The 20,214-nt window shown below is 46.9% G+C and overlaps 1 protein-coding gene across 4 annotated transcripts in view; it reads right to left on the bottom strand.

Moving 5' to 3' along the window:
• Positions 1-16,603, bottom strand: part of dse (dermatan sulfate epimerase) — a 74,503-nt gene extending 57,900 nt beyond the window's left edge. Inside the window, exons 1-2 of one of the 4 annotated variants that reach the window (XM_068025591.1) lie at positions 16,246-16,603; positions 12,523-12,740 (exon numbers count right to left, since the gene is read on the bottom strand). The gene's annotated coding sequence lies outside the window, so the exon portion shown is untranslated. Of the gene's footprint in view, positions 1-12,522; positions 12,741-15,631; positions 15,822-16,245 lie in introns of those variants that run through there. The other 3 variants (XM_068025593.1, XM_068025589.1, XM_068025600.1) reach the window with 3 other exon arrangements.
• Positions 16,604-20,214: the final 3,611 nt, after the last annotated feature.

The raw sequence follows: 20,214 nt of genomic DNA, 5'->3' as shown, positions 1-20,214 counted from the left end.
GTTTCCCATGGATCCAGCCCCTCAGTTCAGCTTGGTGGGGGGGACCTTACACTGTGGTCTTTCCCCATTGAGCCTTTGCTGCGGCTGCCCCAAGCTTTAGTGCGTCCCTCAGCACGTAGTCCTGGACCTTGGAATGTGCCAGTCTGCAACATTTGGTGGTGGTGGCGCTGGAAGACCAGCAAGTTTCGGGCAGACCAAAGGGCGTCTTTCACCGAATTGATAGTCCTCCAGCAGCAGTTGATGTTTGTCTCGGTGTGCGTCCCTGGGAACAGCCCGTAGAGCACAGACTCCTGTGTTACAGAGCTGCTTGGGATGAACCTCGACAAAAACCACTGCATCTCTTTCCACACCTGCTTTGCAAAGACACATTCCAGGAGGAGGTGGGCAACCATCTCTTCCCCACCACAGCCACCGCGGGGGCATTGTGCGGAGGGGGCGAGACTTCGGGCGTGCATGAAGGATCTGACGGGGAGGGCCCTTCTCACCACCAGCCAAGCTACATCTTGGTGCTTGTTTGAAAGTTCTGGCAATGAGGCATTCCACCAAATGACTTTGACAGTCTGCTCGGGGAACCATCCGACAGGATCCACCGTCTCCTTTTCCCGTAGGGCCTTGAGGACATTACGTGCAGACCACTGCCTGATGGATCGGTGGTCAAAGGTGTTTTCCCGCAGAAACAGCTCCACGAAGGATAGATGGTACGGCACGGTCCAACTGCATGGAGCGTTCCGCAGCAATGTGACCAGGCCCATCTTTCGCAACACCGGGGACAGATAAAAACTCAGCACGTAGTGACACTTGGAGTTTGCGTACTGGAGATCTACACCCAGCTTGATGCAGCCGCACACGAAGGTGGTTATCAGGATGAGGGCCACGTTGGGAACATTTTTGCTGCCCTTGTCCAGAGATTTGAACATTGTGTCCCTCCGGACCCGGCCCATTTTAGATCCCCAGATGAAGCGGAAAATGGCTCGGGTGACCGCCACAGCGCAGGAGTGGGGTATGGGCCAGACCTGCGCCACGTACAGCAACAACGTGAGCACCTCGCACCTGATGACCAGGTTCTTACCCACAATGGATGAAAAACAGGCACTTAAATATGGGAGGCAGTGAGCTTAGTCTGTGCTGGGTATGCGTCATCACCATTTTGGTTAGCGCACTTTGTAGTCATCCTAGGCACATGCCTGAAGCAGGCGCCAGGCCGACTGAAAACTGCAAATTGTGGGTCTAACACCTCTTTCAGGCCCATTTGCATAACTGGTTCATTGCAATTAATTTTATCAGATGCACAGCAGCCAAACCAACGGCCTTTATAAAGGATCGTTGGAGGTTCCCACCAAATAGGTGCAAGGCAAATTTTTCACTCATTTGTATATAAAGCCTGGAGGAGCAGGAGTGCTCCACATTAAAACTGCAGACTGATACTGGCCACCACTCACCTCTCTCCCAATCTCCTCCCCCCAAACTCACCATTGCTCCCATATTGGAATTCCTGAAGGCTAATCTTCATAACCAGCACACTGTCACTTGGGGCATGACTAGCATCCCCAGTGGCATAGTAGTAACATAAATAGATTAATAAACCAGAAGCCATGTTAATGCTCTGGGGGCATGGGTTTGAATTCAACCACAGCAGACAGCGAAATTTGAATTCAATTAATAAATCTGGAATTTATAAAAGCTGGTCTAATGGTGAACATGAAACCATTGTTGATTGTTGCAAAAATCCATCTGCTTAACTAATGTCCTTTTAGGGAAGGAAATCTGCTGCCCTTACCTGGTCTGGCCTCCATGTGACTCCAGACCCACAGCAATGTGGTTGACACTTAAATGCCCTCTGAAATGGCCTAGCAAACCACTCAGTTCAAGGGCACTTAGGGTTGGGCAATAAATGCTGGTCTAGCCAGCAACACCCACATCCCATGAAGAAATAAAAAAAAACTTCATCTGTAATATCTTCACCACAACTACTATTCACACAGACCTACTTTAATGTTATGATACATGAATTTCTTTCCTGTGTTTTTCTTTGTATATTAGAGGTAGTACCATGTCAACTATGGAAACAATTAAATTAAGATATTTTGAAAAAAAATGAATGAAATCAATAGTCCTTTCCCATTCCCTCCTTATTTTCTTGTTCATATATTTATTTGGGCCACTTTTTCCATGGATATGTGGCTGCGTTTCTGCATCTGTTACCTATTAAAGCGTTTATCTGTGGCATGGATGTCATTGAAAATGAGTGACTATCCCTTCACTAGACATAATAAAACCTCACTGGGAAAAGGCACTGCAAATGTTTACCCAAATGTTGATTCTCCGTTCAAAAACACTCGTATGAGAATCGAATGATTCAGTGTATATAAACACACTGAAGGGCAGAAAAATTAAATGAGACAGGCGAAGCATTTATTCAATAAAAAACAAGCACTCCCCCAATGGCTCTGAGAATTTATCCAGCAAGTGGCTGAACCACAAATACTAGTTTTCACATCCGGTCTATGCCGTAATCTGGGGCAGAAATTTCAGGCCCTGCTGAGGTTGGGAACAGAGGCAGATGGGGCCTGAAAATACGGGTGCTGGTCAGCGTGCTGCTTTTCCAACCGCATTCCTGGCACCAGCCATTTTAGAAGAGGTGGAATCAAGGCCCGGAAGGGCCGTCCACCCGCATATGAGCCGGGCAGCCAATTAGGCTCATTAAGAGCCTTGTTAGCAGCAGATAGAGGAGCCGACTGGGATTTTCCAGTTGGCCTTCAGTTTCCCAGGGTGGTGACAGGGTGGTGGGGGGCAGTTTAACTGCCTGGAGGTGGGAACCCAGCAGCAGGCCGGGGTGCAAGTGCTCCAGGCAGACCTACAGCCTTCCCTGCCTGCCTGGTGCAGATGCAGCCAAAGGCCACCTCACTGATGGATTCCCCTCACCCCCAGTGCTGGCCTGGCTGCTTTTCCTAATTTTTTTTGAATTTTTAAAAAAGTTAGTGAGAGGGCACCTTCATGTTTACTGCAGCCTGCTTCTCCTCTCAAGCTGGAAGACCTCTAATTGGATCTCCAGCTTCAAGAGCCTGCCTGCCACCCATTAACTGGACAGGGTACCTGTTTCCATGCCAGTTAAGGGGGTGCCCCAGTCAAAATCCCAGGTCAGTGACTGTTTCCAACCCCTCCAGCGGCAGGTCCAGGTCCCAGAAACAGTCCTGAGTCCAGTTTCACAAAGTGAGAATTGAGTCCTAGATCTCAGCTGAAGCAGCAGTAGGGCTTTTACAATTGCACTGAACACCTCTTGGATGGGAAGGAGAAAATTGGTCAGATTCATTCATGATTCTTATTGCTTGCTACCTGCTAGAAATGCACATGTATCTATCATGGTATAGATTTTGTGCCAACTAGGGAATGTGAATGAATAACACATTGTGGGCAAATCTTTTGGGGACAACCCCCAATCAGACACTGAGCACCAGCCCATTTGTGCAATCTGAAAATCGCTGGGACTTCCCAACCAGGTAAATGGGGCGGGTGAGGGCGAGGGGGGGTGGCATTGGTGAGGGCAGCTATTACCATTGGGGGGCCCCTCTGTGGGCCACAGAGTGCACAAAGAGGAAGTTCACCACCACTACCACGCCCTGCCGACGCATACAGGAAAGCCGCCAGAGTTCACCAGGCGATCTCCCCACATGCTGGAGGACCCACCCACCACTGCTAAAATGCTACAGGCGGCGGGAAGAGGCCCTTAATTGGCCACCTAAGTGACTCAATTGTCCTTTGGGTGGAGGGCTGTCCTCCACCTCCCTCGCCACTGGTAAAGTGGCGTGGCAGCAGGAAGACAACAGGCACTCACCCCCACACCTCCATCTTCCCTCACCATTTTACGGGCCTCCCTGCTGGCCAGTCCGTCCCTAGAGGGCTGATAAAATCCAGCCGAATGTTTCAGCCATCATGGTGTGGGGCAAGCTTGATGGACCAGCTTTTTTCTGCCTACCAGTTGCGCATGTAATTGCATATGTTCATCAAGACTATTCAAAACACCCTGCAACACCTGACATCATCAGATTTGGTGGAACGAACTGCAGAACCAAAAACCCAGCACAAGTTGGCCAGCTCAATAATAGCCTCCTGTTGCCAAAATACTGAAATCAGTTTTAGAACCAATTCTAGAAAAAACACAGGGTACACTGTCACCAAGGGGAAAGCACTGGAGTCAAAGACAATAAACATGCATGCTTAAGGTGCTTAAAGTAAATTAAGGTGTTGGATTTATCAGTATGCAATTTCCAGCCACACAAATTCTCTGATATGTGCTGCAAGCTAGTAACACAACTCAGAAAAATTCCTTTTCTTTCAGCTTTGTCCAGAGAATTTCTTCCTGTTGCTACAGAATATAATATCAGTAAACAAATGGTTGGATTTCCATCCTAGTTAGAATAATACGGTGGAAAAGATGAAGAACTACTTGGACAGGTGAGTTACTGAAAGGAGTCTCAGGCTCTTAGATGATTGTTCCCATTACATCTTAGGGTTTCTTCTGATATTTCTTGTGCCAAGCACCAAACACCATTGCCACAAGTGAAGTCTCATTCCCTAAAAATTTGAATCTGAATATATTATGGGCATTTCTGGTGACAGTGTTGTTGAGGATGTCATGAAGACCCCCACCTGCCAAGAATACGGCATATTAATTGCGTCACATGTACATTAATTTTAAACTGTTGCTGGAGTGGAGAGATGACTTGTATAAAAGAGATCAGCAGTGGCTGAAAAAAATTTGCATTCTAAGAGAAAGTCGCCTAGGAAAAGACAATGGAAACTGCTCACTGATTCAATTAACAGAGGTTAGTCTGGGCAATGGTGATCCACATCTTGTTGGTGTAAGAGACAGCACTACACCTCACCCCCACCCACCGAGAGTTTTGAAATCCACAAACCACAGGTGCAGTTGTTCCCAAATAAGGGGTTAGTCACAGGATTAACCTGCTGGTCAACTTGGAGTTTTGAATTGAGCTCACAGGACAGTTTTGAAGACAGAGACTGCAGATTGCAATTGAACTTGGAAGAGAGCCTCTCTCCTGCCAGGCTTAATCTCTCTCTTTTACTAATCTGCGGATCCAATGAAGTCTCTTAAACCTCGAGAGAGAAAAGACTCTTACATCGAAACAAGTTTTAAAGCGTGCACTGGGCCCCAACGAAATGGCAAGACTTACCAGCAACCAAAGACTCTACATCGAACTCAAAGAACCGTAAATAGAAACCCAGCTATTGCCTCAAACTTTTCCCCTTTATTCTTTCTACATTTTCTGTCTCTATCTGCGCGTGTGTTTTTCGCGTATGCATGCTAGCGTGGTCGCGCCGCATATTCAGAGTCTTTAACCAAATTAGAGTTTAAGACTAATAAACTTACACCTGTCTTGTTTAAATCTAAGAATACCTGTCTAATTGATTTCTTTGCTTACAATTGGAAAACTGTGAACAAGAATTCACTGAGGGGGAGCTAAAAACATGGTGTTTTTAAATTTAAACTATGTTATGGTTAAACCAGGCAAAGGCTGAGAGGGAACCCCTAGACTCCTTTCTCACCTGGCTGTAACAGAAATTTGGGGGCTAGCATCCGGCATTTGACCCACAAACAAGGAAATTGGAAGTGGGAAGCCAAATTGATCCCAATCAAAAAGAGAAAAGGTTTCAATACCTGTTTTCTTGTGGTTGTGTGTGCTAGAATACTAACATGTCTGGGACTGAAGCTAGTAGTTCCCCAAGCCAGGGTGAAATAACTTGGGATAAGTTAAAAGCACTGTCTATGGAGGAGTTAAGGAAAATGGCTGAGCAGTGTGGGATCACTGTATGTGGCAAGGCTAGGAAGTCTGAACTCCTAAGGCCAACCATTTTTCCCTTGAATCTGAAGAAGCAGAAACAGGGTTAGAAGTAGAATCCGACAGGGTATTCTAGCAAAGATACAACTGGAACAGACGAAACTTCAATTTGAGGATAGAGGAAAAGCAAGAGAGAAGAGACAGGAGAGAGAGAAAGAAACTTCCAGAAGGAACATGAAGAAAAAGACAGGAGAAAGAAAGAGAGAGACTGGAGAGAGAAAGAGAAAAAACCTTCCAGAAAGAATGCAAAAAGAGAGAGCTGAGGCGGCTTGAGTTACATAGGGGGTGGCAGAGTAACCCCAGTGAAAGCATGGCCAATATGGAGGACAGTAATTCAGGGCTGGGTACAGAATTGTTAAAACTTTCCCAATTGATCCCAAAATTCAATGAGGGAGATGTGGAAGCCTTTTTTGTGTCTTTTGAAAAACTGGCAAGGCAGTTAAAGTGGCCAGCTGAGACATGGACTCTGCTGCTACAAAGCAAGCTAACTGGAAAAGCCCATGAGGTTTATTCCCTGTTGCCAGATGAGAGTTCATCCAACTATGAACTGACAAAAAATGCTATCCTCAGGGCATATGAATTAGTACCGGAAGTCTATCGCCAAAAGTTTAGAACACTCAAGAAGCAAGCTGATCAAACTTACCTGGAGTTTGAGAGAAATAAGCAGCTGGCTTTTGACCAGTGGCTGAGGGCTCTTAAAGTACAGCTCAGCTATGAAAATCTCAGAGAGGCAATTTTGCTCGATGAATTTAAAAACTCTCTCCCACTTGCCATAAAGACACATGTAAAGGAACAGAAAGTTCATGGAGCCCAGCAAGCATGGATATGACGGGCTGAATGGCCTCCTTCTGTACTGTAACCATTCTATGATTAAATGAGCTATATTTATTGAACGAGTTTGCAACAAAAAAGGCACGTTTCCATACAATTCTGTTTGATGTTAATCGTGACTGAGCAGACCAAGTCTCCTATGGCCCAAACCCTGCAATTTTATATGGACAGCATATGGAATAGGATGCCCAGAATTAACTTCGATCCTCAAATTACATTGGAAATCACATGGGATGCTCCAGGGACAGGCACACTTAATTATGCTGATCAAAATGCTGAAGTTCTGAAGCACAATGATGTTTTCATATTTTCTCATGCCTGCCTTTCTTTGTTCATGGCTCCCTCATTCAACATTTCATCTTGGACAATAAGAATAACCAAAACTACTTCAATGATTATTCCTAGAAAATTTGAGGTACCCACCCCTTATTAATGCACCATGCAATTATTTTATCCATTTCCTGCTTCTTTTAATTAGTTGTCACTTTTAAACATACTGTCCCACAATTCTTGAGCATCTGACCCTGTCAGTAGAATTGGTATATTATGTCCCATTCTGCTTGGAAGTTAAAGTTGTGCCGAATTTCTCCTGGAAAGCCTGCCAGAAACCCCTGATGCCGAATTTCTCCTGGAAAGCCTGCCAAACTGATCCTCAATGACGCCTGAAAAGAACTGTTTCAGAAAGATCCCAGTGACAGCCATCTGCACGTATTTGGGATGCCAAACCAAAAAGGGACAACTGACTTCTTTCCCTATCTTCTCTTTGGCCAAAGTATTCTTTTTTAGTCATTTTTTTTTAACTGCTCTAAACAGAAAATCTCTATTTTTCTGCTAACAGGTGAGTTTGCGTGTGTGTGTGTGATTGAGGGGCTAAGGTAAAAAGCAAACTTTAATATTTCAATCTGTGTGTTAATGCTTTGCTTCATTACTGGTTAAGTCTTGTTTTATAATACATTGAATACATTGATAATTTTGTTGTTTATTAAAGAAACCTGGTTGGTGTATTTTATTCTGGGATAAAAATAGAGTCTATGATTGACCCTATCGGTAAATGGGTACACATTTAACTATATGTTGTGACCTGTGGAAAAGTGGAACAGTGCACTCCTCCGATCTCGGTCATTACAGTTGGTCACCGGTGTAGTGACAGTCAGGGTCATTCCGAACTTACCAATGCAAGGGGTCAACCTATTGCTGGGCAATGACTTGGCAGGAAGCACAGTATTGTATCCAGAGCAGTCCATGGAAACTGGAGAAACTGAGGGGAACAAACAGAAATCTGCACAGCTGCAGAGGGCTGAGGAAGTTCCAAAACTCCCACAGGGGGCAACAGGGCCAGTAAAAACTAAAGAAGCTAAAAGAAAGCCAGAAGAATTTAAAGAGGCCAAGGCTGAATTTACCAGCCCCTCGACGCCGCGAGTCGCAGCACAAGGGCTGGTAAAATGCTGTGGAGAGAGGCCTGCCTCAACCCGCGACATCGAGAAGGCCCCGCCGCATATTACTGCCGGCGGCAGGACCTCAGTGCGGCACCCCCGCCACAGGGCGGCGGCATCACAATCAACATATGGTAATGATTACTTACCTTTGCTGATTATGCAGCCTGCCGCTTCTCCACTGACACTGCCGGATTTTTCGTTGAACGGGTGGCAGTCACGTGCCGTCCCGTTCACGATCTGAAAAGCCAGCGGGTCCTCACTCTGCATTCTGGAATGGAGGAGGGAGGGAGGATATGCATGGGTCTAACTGTGCATTCTTAAAGGGAGGAGGGAGGGGATACACAGGGGTCTAACTCTACACTCTGGAAGGGAGGTGGTCTGAGAATCCTGGAGGGAAAGCTGTGCTGGCATGAAGGGAGGTACCGTGCACCATCCCTCCGTTAAAAGTGTACGCTCTGTGTCTGTGACGGGGCAATGGCACACTAGGCAACTTGTGTGTAGGGAGGGTGCAGCAAAGGGCAGGAGCATTAGGTTTTATGGATGGTGGGGGCAATCGATTCAGCTGGTAGGATCTTGATGTGGTCATGTTGTGCCACTCTGAGTGTTGGCCAAGATGGGCAATGCCATGGCATGCCACATAGTTGATCCAGGAAAGCAGCTGATGTACCCGTCAACACCAATCCATGCCCTGTTAGGAACCTTCGAAAATAGCAGGGTTCAACTTTATTTATCACAAGGAAATAGGTGTGGCTCATCCTACATTGTGTGATCCTCTGCATGTGAGGATCTATATGCGCCAGAGGCAAAATCAACAGGCAGGTGTGATCCACGTAGCGGCCCCCGGTCGTGAGCAGCAGCCCCCAAGGGGAGCTCGCCATTACGGTTGCCATGCATCTACAGGCCCCACATGACATGCCATCGGATGTCAGAGCACCAGTGTCAGAGGAGATTGTGCATATAGAGAGGGTGGTGACACGTCTCTGTGCCCTGCTCAAGGATGACCTGCAGCCCATGGGCTCTGGTGGACATCCCATGCCTTTGTTCCTCATAGTGGCAGCGGTTCTCAAGCCTGACACCTCTGCAGCCTTTTAGGAGCCCACCAGAGACCTTTGTGGGGTCACACAGTCAGCAGTGCACAGCTGCATCAGGGAGGTCACCAATGCCCTTCACCTGAGGGCCAGTGAGGATGTCCACTTCAGGACGGACTCTCACAGCCAGGCCCAGAGGGCCATTGGTTCTGGCACCATTGCCATAGAACCATAGGTTATAATGTTCATAGACTGCAGTCATGTGGCCATTAGGCCTACTGCCAGGCTACCACCTGCAGATGTCACCATTAAAGGAGCCCTCTCAATCTAGGTGAAGCTGGTATGTGAACACTGCAGATGCTTGCTGTGAATGTGTGACTGCTTCTCAGGCAGCTGCCATGACACCTGGGTCTTACGCCAGTCCCAGCTGCCACCGCTGTTCACTGAACTGGCTCAGATGGAGGGGTGGCTTCTTGGAGATAAGGGCTATCCTTTGCAGACATGGCTCCCGACACCAGTGAGAGACTCCACCACTGCTGCAGAGGAGAGGTCCAACGCCAGCCACTGAGCTACATTGAGCAGGAGACCGGCATGCTGAAAGAGCACCTCCGATGCCTGGATGGATAGGATGATGCCCTGTACTACGGGCCAAAAAGGCCAACTCCTTTCTTTGCTGCTCTTGACAACTAGGCACCCAATATGGGCAAGGCCTGGCATGATGAGGAGAGACGCCAACAGGATTCCTCCTTGGACTATGAGGACACTGAGGACCTACAACAAGAAAGACACATCGGAGGGCAGATGGCACCCAGGCTCTGCACGCAGGGTTAGCAGTGAGCAAGGGACGTACGGAAGTGGCTTATCAAAGGCTGTATGCCCCATAGGAACCGATATGAGCTCTGCAAACCACACATCACCCTCACTCACCTGCTGTGCACCAGTCCACATCTGCAGCATCCCTGTGTAAACCATCAGAGGCAGCAGCTGACTGAGCAAATGTCCATGTCACTGAGTCCGTGGAGACGCTCATGAGTAATGGAGGCATGGCAATGATGTTATTGCATATGTTGGCCCACCTGAAGGGCCCACGGTGCAAAGGGATGTGACATTGGCACTACATGCTGGCACACATCATTTGCACAGAGAAAAGGACACACATGTTGATGAGGGACATTTAGTGAAAGATGTATTTACATTGCTGTGACACCCATGCATTCCCATTTGTGTCAGTGTGTTCTCTGTAAACCTCTGTAATACCTTTTATGGTGTATTTTAGTCTCACGTCCTGGATAATGCAAATTTAAGATTATTCACCCAGGTGCAGTATGCCTACAAGAAGGAATGTTACACTTGAGTGGGAGAAGAGGATCGCAACTTCACAGGACACTGGGACACAGCAGGGTAAGTATGTGGCAGCAATGCGGAAAGTGCTGGGGTAACTCAGCAGGTCAGGCAGCATTTGTGGAGAGAGAAGCAGAGTTAACTTTTAGCTCTGTGAACTTAGACAAGTTAACTCTGCTTCCCTCTCCACAGATGCTGCCTGGATTTCTGCAGGATTTTCTGCTTTGCTGCCAGATTGACAGCAGCCCCACTCTTCAGCAGTCAGGTAAGTATTTCTTTGACAGCTGTCAGGAAGCAGGTGCTGGGGCGCGTAAAATAGGGTCCAGCATCTGCTGCACAGCTGTCAAAAACTCTCTCACTACGCCGAATGTCCCGCCTCTCCCTACGGAATATGGGGAGGGGGGCTCAGCGCCGTGATTCTACTGAGCCCCCGCGATTAATATCGCAGGTGCTCGGCAGCAGCCGGCGAATGCAGGCACTCCGCCCAGTTCAAAGGGCACCGCCCCAATAAAATTCAGCCCGAAGATAGAGCCAGAGGAATTTAAATGAGCTGAGATAAAAGCAGCAGGAGTTGAAAGAAAAGCACCAGAGATATGATTAGCCAAAACCTTTTTAAAAGATTTAAATAGGGACAAGGAAAGTTCCCAAACAGGTAAGCCAAGAGTGAGGGAGATGCCTCACCTAGCTGAAGTACCACAGGGGAGTGCAGCCAATGCAGGACAGCCACCTGCGAGCAGTAGTGTCCCAGAGGACATGGGGCAGATTGGGGAGAAAACTATTTCCCAAGTAAAAGGAAAAAGAAAGGTAAAATATCCTAAGGTAAACACACTTGTGAAAGCCACAAGAAAACTAAAAGTGAAGTCAGTGTGGATGTGCTCACTGAAGAATCAAAGGAAAAGATTCTAAATCCAAAGCTAACCGAACCCAGCAAAACTGATTCAGAACTCACTAAGGATAACGTGCAGGAGGAGAACCCAAATGCCTCACATGGGCTAAAAAAACAATTTATCATCCGCTGTCACTCTAGGGATTACAACTATCAATGTGCCTGAACCTGAACTATAAAACCCATGTGTTGTGGAAGGAACAGTTATGGGGTTAAAGCCTGCACAGGCACTGAAATTTGCAATAGCCAGGAACAATGCAATAACAGAAATTTGTATATTACAAGTTTTGGAACAGCAAAGTTGTCAAAAAGATTTTAAAAAAACTTTCTAAACAGAAGCTTTCCTGGGGCAAAACTTCAATGCTCAAAAAGGAAATTCAATTATAACTGTGCCTCATCCAAAGAACGGATGATGTAAAACTCAAATTTGAACAAGAAATGGCTGTTGCAGACAATGCTAGCTGTAGCAGTTGTAGGATTGAGGTGTGGGCATCATGTGTGTAGTGGTGTGACCCCTATTCCTTCCTAGTTTCTTTCTTTCTAAACCAAAAAAAAAGATAAAGATGAAACCCAAGGAATTTAATTTTTTCTCTTTTGGGGGAGGTGTTTTGCTCACATGATGTGCCGCGATTGAAATACAGAACCCAAACTGAAGAGTTGGAAAAACGGACTTTTCCTTTAAAAGTGGGCAATGTGCTACAAAATGACCGAAGGTCAAACTGTACATTCAAACTGCCTTACAGTCTGGTAAGGACAAAAGGATACATTCGAAGCTAAGAGGTGTCAATTACACCCATCCTGAACCCATCAAGAAACATTTTTGAATTGCATGGGATCTTCTGAAACAAAGAAGGTGTGAAGTAGCCACATCCTGGACCATTGTTAGTCACTACAGGGAGGGGGTATCTGTGTCTCCCAACGGAGGCACTGGGCTGAATTTTATGAGCCCTCCTGCATCATGGCAGGGGATGGGGGGCCCGGAAAATTCTTCCGGGAGAGACTCGACATGACCCCCAACACCAAGAAGGCGCAGTTGCAGTTTACCAGCGGCAGTGAGTCCTTGGTGCGGTCCCCCCACCACCAAGCGGCGGGGCCTTCATTTACCTAATAAAACTTATGCAAATACATGTTAATTATCTTACCTGGACAGGGCGGCCGTCCCATGCCGATATTCCAGCTGGCGGCCGGAAGTCCCGCGTCTTCCGATTCAAGGCAAGACACTCTGGGGATGGGTGAGGAGTTTAATTTTCAGGTCGGGAGGGGTGTGGGAGTGGGGAAAACCGATCCAATTGGTTGTGGGGATGGTGGGAAGGGGTTGAGGGTCAAATGTTCTTAAGGTTGGGAGTTAAAGATCAGCATTCTCCGAAGTGGTTTTTTGGGGGTAAATGTCAAGACATGAAATGAGAATTCAGAGTGGGGGGGAGAAGAGGGTAATAAAAGATAAATTAAAATGTTCTGCATTTTCTACTGAAACAGCACCTTTAAACATGCAAATTAACGTGAAGGGCCTGAAGCCCTTTAAAAATGGCGCCACGCCGGATGCCGTTGTCAGGGATGGAGCACCACCCCTCTATGTCATCGGGGGCAGCCGCTCCAACCCCTCCATTTAAAACAGCCCTTGCGCAAAATATCGCGGACTTGAAAGTGCGTCGCCGCGTTTTGTGGCGCGCTAATAAAATTCAGCCCAGCGTTTTGACCTTAAAATATAGCTCTCTGGAGAGAGAAGGGGAGATCTTAACAAACAATCATGAAAGCCTGCCCAGCTGAGAGCCGGGAGAAATCCAGCAAAAGCCAAAGAAGGTGCTGTGCTGTGAGTTCTACACTTCAACTTGTGCAGCAGAGAACTGAAAGTGATCTCTGGTCTCTGGATTGAAGTCTCAACTACCAGAGAAATCTACAAAACCCAGGCCTGCAACTTTAAAAGAGAAACTGACCTCCAAGAAGATTCAACAGGTTTACCGTGAACCCCGTAAACCTACCTCACTTCAAACCACTTACCCCTTTCCCTCTCTAGCTATCTCTTATGCGCATGTGTGCAAGTGAATGTGTGTGTGTGGGTGCGCTTGCAACCATTTCAGGAATATTGTTCAATAAATAAGTAATCTTGTGTTTTAAATCAACAAGAAAATCTGTCGCTGTCTGTTTATTTGACAAATAAAACAAAAGGGGTTAAAACCCTAGTAACAAAAACAGTTACTGTGGTCAGTTGGGAGTTGAAGAATGGGAACCACCTCTACCCCTTATCACCTGGCTGTAATACTAAAGAGGGACAAAGCCGGTAGGCCTTTTGGAGCAGAGGGGAAACACCTCTGGAGGATTCGTTTGAGCCATGGGTGTGGCCTTTCCTACCCACAGCCCCATCATGGGGGCATGGAGCCTCTGGCTTCGATGGCCACCCAGCCTGCCACTGGGAGGCTGCCTCCTTGGAGCTGCTGGACTCGGCACTCAGTGGGAGTCAGCTCCAATGCTGGGAAGTCCTAACCATTCTCCTCATTAGGCCTTTAATTGATTATTATTGGCTACCCATGGCCCACCAACCCAACACCCTTCAAGTTTTATGTTTAGAGATACAGCACTGAAACAGGCCCTTCAGCCCACCGAGTCTGTGCCGCCCATCAACCCCCCATTTATACTAACCCTATACTAATTCCATATACCACATCCCCACCTGACCCTATATTTCCCTACCACCTACCTATACTAGGGGCAATTTATAATGGCCAATTTACCTACCAACCTGCAAGTCTTTTGGCTTGTGGGAGGAAACCGGAGCACCCGGGGAAAACCCACGCAGACACAGGGAGAACTTGCAAACTCCACACAGGCAGTACCCAGAATTGAACCCGGGTCGCTGGAGCTGTGAGGCTGCGGTGCTAACCACTGCGCCACTGTGCCGCCCAAGTTTGATCTTGCAGAGTTCCAGCACAGACACAACAGGCCGAATGACCTCATTCTGTGCTATTACCATTCTATGATTCTATGATTTGTTACCTCTAGACTCATGTATTCCAATGCTCCTCTGGCTGGACTTCCAGCATGCACCCTCCATAAACTTAAGGTCATTCAAAATTCTGCTGTCTGTATCCTAATTTGCACCAAGTCTGATTCACTCATCATCCCTGTGCTTGCTAACCTGCATTGTCTCCCAATTTTAAACTTCTCATAATTGTTTTCAAATCTTTCCATGACCTCACCTCTCCCTATCTCTATAACCCCCTCTAGCCCTAAAAGCTTTCAAGATATCGCCATTCCTCCAATTCTGGTCTCTTGCACATCCCCAATTTTCATCGCTCCTCCATTGGCGGCTGTGCCTTCAACTGCTTTGGGCTCAAGCTCTGGATTTCCCTCCCTAAACCACTCTGCCCCTCTCTCTCCACCGCCACCGCCCCCACCCCCCCCCCCCCCCCCCCCAGCCCTTTTAAAAATAATCCTTAAAACTTATCTCTCTCACCAAGCTTTTGGTCACTTGTGCTAATATCCCTTTATGTGTCTCAGTTGTCAAATTTTGTTTGATAATGGTCCTGTGAAGTGTTTGGGAAGTTTTACTATGTTAAATGCAATATATAAATGCTCTCTAAATGCAAGTTGTTGTTGACCTAGTGCCCAACAAAGGGAATTTATATGCTAATACACTTTCTGCAATAATAGCTCTATTTCTCTTTGGAAGTTAGGGCAAGGAAACCTTGGGAGAGCATCAGTAGTTGTAATGAGTCCCCCACACAAAGTGGGGGGATCGCTGCTTTAAGTATTAAAACGTGCATGTGCATCGTCTCGGTTCAATATGATCTGCCAGATAATTGCGGCATTCCTTTTTGCTACACAACTCTCATGATGACAGTCCAGTAGAGTACCAGCATGAGCACGATGTGCCGCATGATTTTCTTCTGTCAGTTTCGATAGCTCTATGTGTATTTTGTTCGGTTGATAAAGATGCCCGTAATAAGGGGCTGTTAACCGCGATACGTTTTCACTTTCACTATTTCTACAGTAGAATACAGTAATAACACCACTTTCTGGAGGGAGTGAATACCAACTGATAAATCAAGAGTTAATAAAAGTGCTTCATCAAAGCCTAACAACTGAGCATATTTGTCAGTTTATAGTAACTCCATCCAAAAAGAAAACACATGAGATTTGTTCTGTTTGCGGCTTCAAGTTTCCATGAAAATACACCAGATCCTCCATAAAGCGATCAACGCCTCTTTCGTTCACTTTGCCCCCGGCATTGAGTAGAAAGCATGGGACACAAACCTGCACTTTCCCCGGCGCACACTCTCGGGGCTGCTGCTTTTTAAATGACCATTCCAGCTGTCGATGGGTCCCACCACATGATGGTTACGGCGCAGAGTTCCTTCCGTGTTCGGGGCATCGGAGCTCCCAGCACACAGTTAAAATCAGAGCTGGCGGAGCAGCGCTGAATCCCCGGCCGCCTCTCCCTCCCTCCCCAAGCAGCAACCCGCCCGGGGCAAAGACTCCCCAAACTGGCCAAGGGAAGGGTGACAAGCAGCAAAGCAGCCATGTCTGCTTGCAATTCTGCTCTTCTCCCCGGTTAATGGATAACCTGGACATTGAGCAGATTCCCTTTAAACCCCAGTTTAAACACCCACTGTGTGCCATGAGTGCGGACTTGGCAGATTTCCGGCAAGGTTCACCCAGTAACACAGCGCACTCTCCCCAGTAGCTGGGAGCGGGAAGTCGGCTCCACTCGAGCCCCTGTGACCGGTCCCAGGACAGAGACCCCACACATCTCCACAGCACTCTCCTCAAAAAAAACACAAGGAGAACGTGTATGAAATTCTCACCCGGCAGTTCTCCCCCACCCGCCAACCCCGCTTCTTCCACGCACTCTCAGAAACTCCTGTTACCTTTTATTTTTCCGCCGTGGATCCCCGATTGGATGCGAGGTGATGTACGGTTTTGTTCAGGCTCCCAGGACGTAAAGGAAAAAGGCGCCGATCGCTGCTATTCCCCCCAAAAGGTGCATTTTCAGCTGATGGTGAAAGCGGGAGCTTGCTGGAGCTTTCAGTGAAAAAGTGAGGGAGGAGGAGGGGAACGGCAACGTCACCAGCAGCAGATTAGTGGGTGGGAATGAGGGGAGAGGGAGTGAGTGACTGAGGAGGTGGGTACAGTAGTGCAGCACCGACCCCTCAGAAACCCGGGGAGACTGCGACCATCGCAATGACCGGGAAACTCTACAAGGTGACCACAACCAGTCAGGGAAATGCACTAAAACATATGGCGACGTATGGAGTTAAAGAAACAGATTACAAGGGAGTTAAAGTTTATACATTTCGAAACTCAAAACTTTCTCCACCTTTCTGCAATTCGGGTAGTCTGCATGAGCAGAGGGGCAGTCCAATGTGGATAGGTAACACAAGGCTTGGGGACAAGTTGCGAACAAATTGGGGTCAAAGAGAAGGAACAATGAGGCACTTGAGGGGATAAAGGAAACCCAGGAGCTGACAATGAGCGAGGAGCAGGCGGCAAGGTGACGATCACAATTAATGAGACTGAGTTTGAGTTTTTAAAAAAAGCTGGCAAGGAGAAGGCAGGAAAAGGCTAAAGTGAATACATATGGACGGGAAGAGGATCTCATCAGATTACCAAATTTTAAAATTGCAAAACCACGACGTTAAAATGTGGAAAAAAACAGGAGGGGACTTCGTTTTAAATATATAAATAAGTAGCGTTGGCTGCAGTCATGAAAATTGTTTGAGAGGCAGAGTGATATCTGTTGCAAAAGGAAAATACGGTGGCTGCTGGAAATCTGAAATAAAAACAACAAGCGGGTCAGACAGCATCTGTGGAGAGAGAAACGGAGTTCATGTTCCAGGTTAATGACCTTTCATCAGAAACAAAAGCAAAGTACTGCAGATGCTGGAAATCTGAAATAAAAACAGAAAATGCTGGAAATAACCAGTAGGTCTGGCAGCATCTGTGGAGAAAGAGATAACGTTTCAAATCAATGACCTTTCATCAGAACTATGCATATTTATATATTTGTTACTTTTCTTGGTAGGGCTGGGGGACTGAATTTATTATATCCCTTGGGGATTCTGATGATGGGGGTGGGGGGGGGGGGGGTGGAGGGGTTGGGGATGCTGCTGGTTAATGATCCGGGTATAATAGATCCTTCACCACAACACTGTTCTGGCACAGATTTGTGCCATTGGTGATAGCCTATTGTTTTTCTGTTCTGGGGTCTAATACACCTACATGTTGCCAGCATTTTCAGTTATCATTTCAGCACTCTTCAGGCTTTGTAGATTTTCCCAGTTTTCCCCCATTTTCTTACCTGTTCCCTTGTGTGGACCTTTCATTAATTTGTACTTTTAAGGGGACATTTTCCCACTTGAGTACAGCAGATCAGGTGGGTCTGAGTTAATGCCTGTAAAGGAACCTGCCTGACTAAAAATTAGGGAAGTTCCTTTACAGGCATGTGCTCCCAAACTGCCCTATTTACAAAACCCACGGCACGCAGGTGGTCCTGGGCACAGATCCAGGGAACTCTTTTTATGTCTTTCTATTGCCTCACTGATGATATTTTGGTTCAAGTGACAATTTCCACAATTTCATCTTTTCCATGTTTTCAATAGCGAGTGCATTGTGAGAAGTCACAGCACACAGCCTGTGATTTTCCACTTACCAATTTTAATAGGGAGAAGATCATATACTCTGAGCCTGCAATGTACTCCTGTTAGTACCGGTTATCCACTGGGAGTGTGGAATCAACATTTTAAGTACATTGGTGGTCTTTCAACACACTAAGTCTCTCTTTGTGATCGGAGTTATGTTCTTTCTCCCCCACCTTTGTTTTTACCCAACTCTAGTAAACTGTTTGCTTATTCTTCGGTTTTCAACTCTGAAGAAGGGACTTACCCAAAACACCAACTTTGCATTTCTGTTGGCAGGTCCATTTTTAGCATTTCCTATTTTTGCTTGAGATTTAAAGCATTTGCAGTTTTTTTTCTTATTTTGTTACATCTTTTTAGTGTTGGGAAAGTGTTCATACAGTGCCTTTTAGTTTGAAACAAATACATCAGGTTTGCAGATAATAAATTTAATAACAACTTATGTTTATATAGGGCTTTTCATTTCATATGTTCCAAGGTGCTTTGAAGGAATGTTCTTTGGCCTCCTTATCTCGAGAGACAATGGATAAGCGCCTGGAGGTGGTCAGTGGTTTGTGAAGCAGCGCCTGGAGTGGCTATAAAGGCCAATTCTAGAGTGACAGGCTCTTCCACAGGTGCTGCAGAGAAATTTGTTTGACGGGGCTGTTACACTGTTGGCTCTCCCCTTGCGCCTCTGTCTTTTTTCCTGCCAACTACTAAGTCACTTCGACTCGCCACACTTTAGCCCCGTCTTTATGGCTGCCCGCCAGCTCTGGCGAACGCTGGCAACTGACTCCCACGACTTGTGATCAATGCCACAGGATTTCATGTCGCGTTTGCAGACGTCTTTAAAGCGGAGACATGGACAGCCGATGGGTCTGATACCAGTGGCGAGCTCGCTGTACAATGTGTCTTTGGGGATCCTGCCATCTTCCATGCGGCTCACATGGCCAAGCCAGCTCAAGCGCCGCTGACTCAGTAGTGTGTATAAGCTGGGGATGTTGGCCGCCTCGAGGACTTCTGTGTTGGAGATACGGTCCTGCCACCTGATGCCAAGTATTCTCCGGAGGCAGCGTAGATGGAATGAATTGAGACGTCGCTCTTGGCTGACATACGTTGTCCAGGCCTCGCTGCCATAGAGCAAGGTACTGAGGACACAGGCCTGATACACTCACACTTTTGTGTTCCGTGTCAGTGCGCCATTTTCCCACACTCTCTTGGCCAGTCTGGACATAGCAGTGGAAGCCTTTCCCATGCGCTTGTTGATTTCTGCATCTAGAGACAGGTTACTGGTGATAGTTGAGCCTAGGTAGGTGAACTCTTGAACCACTTCCAGAGCATGGTCACCAATATTGATGGATGGAGCATTTCTGACATCCTGCCCCATGATGTTCGTTTTCTTGAGGCTGATAGTTATGCCAAATTCATTGCAGGCAGCCGCAAACCTGTCGATGAGACTCTGCAGGCACTCTTCAGTGTGAGATGTTAAAGCAGCATCGTCAGCAAAGAGGTGTTCCCTGATGAGGACTTTCCGTACTTTGGACTTCGCTCTTAGATGGGCAAGGTTGAACAACCTGCCCCCTTATCTTGTGTGGAGGAAAATTCATTCTTCAGAGGACTTGAACGCATGTGAAAGTAGCAGGGAGAAGAAAATCCCAAAAAGTGTGGGTGCGAGAACACAGCCCTGTTTCACGCCACTCAGGATAGGAAAGGGCTCTGATGAGGAGCCACCATGTTGAATTGTGCCTTTCATATTGTCATGGAATGAGGTGATGATACTTTAGTGGGCATCCAATCTTTTCTAGTAGTCTGAAGAGACCACGTCTGCTGACGAGGTCAAAGGCTTTGGTGAGATCAATGAAAGCAATGTAGAGGGGCATCTGTTGTTCACAACATTTCTCCTGTATCTGACGAAGGGAGAACAGCATGCCAACGGTTGATCTCTCTGCACGAAAGCCACACTATGCCTCAGGGTAGACGCGCTCGGCCAGCTTCTGGAGCCTGTTTAAAGCGACTCGAAGGAATAGAAGTGAACATTAAGCAGAAAGTAATAGAAAAATCAGTTTTTAAAGAAGCTCTTGAAGAAAAGGAAAACAAGAAAGGATTAAAAGGTTTTGGCTGAGAGTTCCAAAGTACAGGGCCAGGTTGGAAAAGTGATAGCTGTGTGCTTGGACCTTGGGCTGGAGGAGACTGCGACGATGAATTGTATTTGACCATGGTGGG

This window comes from Heterodontus francisci, chromosome 3 (assembly GCF_036365525.1).
Source record: "Heterodontus francisci isolate sHetFra1 chromosome 3, sHetFra1.hap1, whole genome shotgun sequence".
In the NCBI taxonomy this organism is placed as follows: Eukaryota; Metazoa; Chordata; class Chondrichthyes; order Heterodontiformes; family Heterodontidae; genus Heterodontus; species Heterodontus francisci.
This window is presented reverse-complemented; position numbering and strand designations above follow the sequence as displayed.